Raw genomic sequence first — 3,185 nt, 5'->3', positions numbered from 1 at the left:
TCTTACACGCGCCGGTGTAGAGGCAAATTTTGACTCCCATAGAATAATGACCGGGGTTATTTTTCGACATCGAAAAATGAGCCCTGGTCATTATTCGACGTAGAATAATGACCCCTTTTGCCCGTAGAAAAAATGTCTTTTTCAAAAAATCAGTCCATTTCACGTTTAGAAAAATTACCCCCGTAGAATAATGACCCCCCTTGTAAATTTTATTAAGGATTATTTCTCTGGTAATGCCTAAGGGAGGCAGTCCAACATTGTCATATTATAAGTACATCTAAATCTATCATTCATATGAAACGTAACCAGATTAAAACATATTAGGAATTGTAATTTTGTTTCAAAAATAAGAATTTACTTGTTTTAACAAAATAGTGACTAGTACCAAATAAGTGTCTAGTCACAACGAGTTATATTCGTGATTATGAGTAAATACATGCATAGTTATATCGAGATACATGCAATCGTCTTGTAATAAAGGGAAAATGGGTTCAGGCGTGGAGGGGGCTCTATAGTTACATTTGTAAACATGCATTAGTTTATTCTACACTAAGGACCATAACATGCAAACAGAGTGCGTAATTGATTTGATAAACACAGAGTAGCTACTACCATAATTGTGAAAGCCTTATCCCCATGTGTTATTAAGGTTAGAGTGTTATGCTAACCCATTCAGAATTGCATATAGTCAATATTTTACAAAGAATATGGAGTATGATAACAAATGTCAGACTTTGCTTAAGAATGCAGACAAATACTCGCCAAGACTTTTCTTAAGAATGCAGACAAATACTCGTCAAGAACATTTCTCATCAGACTTGAATTGTTAATGTTGTTATGAATATACATGCATAGCATGGAGCTACATGTAGCCTGTTTTGGATTTTCTCCGAGACTATTCTTAGTGGTTTATACATATGGAAGATCTACTGATCCTATCTCATTCACACTTGCTTGGCTGATGTGATTGTGGATATATGGCACATCTTATGATACCATTATGGCATGAAATTATGTAATGTTATTTGTAATAAATATATAATATACAGAATAGTAGGTTATCATATGATTTTGTATCTTACAATATCGTATCATATCACATTGTAAACATATATTCTGATGTTATATTGATACATATGATGCTATTCCATTTAATCATATTATGATATTGAATCATATGCTGTGATATAGTACTATGATATGAATCGAAAAGCAAAATGTCTATCATATAAGAAATGAAGAATGAAGTGCAATTGCTCTGATGGTATATTCTACGATGCACTTCACACGCATGATAGGGAATTTGTCTGCAAAGCAATCGCACTTCATAATGACATGCTCAACGATAAAACATTTATTGATTTGACATATTTGCTTCGTGGACCATTGTATGGGTCGGTTATGATAAATATTGAAGGGAACATTTTTAAATCACATTTTGAAGAATTCAAGATTCATGGCCTCTGGAGGGTCTTTCGATTGTAATGACTCAATATTGTTTTATTTGTGGGTACTAACTAACCATCCCAATCTGATAAAAATGAGATCCTCCATTTGCTCCTTTGTTTTTATGTTGTAGAGACAATATGAAAACAAAGGAGCAGATCGGGGATCTTATTCTATAATCATATTGTAAAAAAGCCTTACTTAAGGGGGGGGGGGGGGGCACAACCATACTTCTTCAACCTTTGAAAAGTGTGGGGGCATGTGCACCGGCTGTACCTTCCCCTACTCCCCTGTACTGTGTACGACATACTGCACTTTTGAACATTGCAATGGGGGATCACCTTCTAATATAAATGAGATATAACTATTTTCACCGTGAGAACATTTTTCTTTTAACTAACAATTTTATGACGGTTTAAAACGTAACTCGGTAAAAAAAAAAAAAAGTAGTTCGGAGAGAATAGGTTATGTACATGCAAGAAATAATGCTTTGAGTGCTGAGAACCTGCATATTAGAATTGGGTATTTTTTTTTAACCGTGGTATATTCTCATCTGATCAATCTATGTTAATTTTGTGTTAAAAAAGTGAGGGGGCACAAACCCACTTGTGCCGCCCCCCCCCCCCCCCCCGCCCCTCTTCAAATGTGAGGGAGCACGTGCCCCCGTTCCCTTGTCCTACACCCCTGATAGGCATAAATTATCCAGTGAAATGCTATAGACTACCCAAAGTTATCGTTCCCATACTCACTAATACCTCTATCAACACTTACTCATTTTTCAAAATTCTTGAAAAACGATAATGATGCGTAAATGAAATAAGGTTTTGACTTCAGTTGCAAAAAAAGGTATGCCAATTCATCAGTTTTAAGAAGATTTCGCGCCTCTCTGTGACACAAGAAGTATTGTATTTAGACGCAGCTCTTTTTTATATGTGTGTTTGATTACACAAGATCTATACATGTAAATAGATAGCATAAATACATTGGTAGATTCAGAGGGAGGTGTGGAGGTTTTATAGGTTGTACCTCTGCCTATCGTTACAAAATGTTGCTTAATGAGGTAAAAATAACACATTTTGAGAATGGAACTCCCCTTTTGAAAACTAAAATTTATGGTAGAACCCCTTTTTGAAAATTCCCTGGATCCGTCCCTGAAATATGCGGGGTTTTTTCAGTTGTAATTGGTCATGGAACCTACAGTGGGTTTTCCTCAAATTTAATGAACTAGTTCTTACTTTTATTTTATTAACCGTGAAAAAAATTTACACATGGAATAAGAGGAGCAGCAGGAACGATAACTCCTGGTAAATAATGACCTGAAAACCCGTATCAACTCCTTTAAAATAAATCAATCTGCTAAGAAAGGGAGGGGGTCATTTTTCTACGGGGGTCATTTTTTTTTCAGGTATGACACGCAAAATAATGACCCCTGGGTCTTCTTTCTACAAAATTATCCAATTTTTCTACGGCGAAAAATGACCCCCGGTCATTATTCTATGGGAGTCAAAATTTGCCTCTACACCTGCCTAACTTTGGACTATGGACAGTGTGTGAAACTGGACCATTTAAACGTGAATTACTAGATAAACAAGTAAAGCTTTTTTTAAAAAGCTTGCCGTCTTTAGCAGCAACTCTATAGAGCGAAGTTGAATTATGTCCCTTGTCTTCATTATTGAATTAGGCTAAAATAAATAATCTCACGGACATCATGCTTACAAAGCTGTGTCCTGACTCCCATT

The sequence above is a fragment of the Ostrea edulis genome, chromosome 4, assembly GCF_947568905.1.
Source record: "Ostrea edulis chromosome 4, xbOstEdul1.1, whole genome shotgun sequence".
In the NCBI taxonomy this organism is placed as follows: Eukaryota; Metazoa; Mollusca; class Bivalvia; order Ostreida; family Ostreidae; genus Ostrea; species Ostrea edulis.
The sequence above is the reverse complement of the archived record's forward strand: the minus strand, read 5'-3'. Positions refer to the sequence as shown.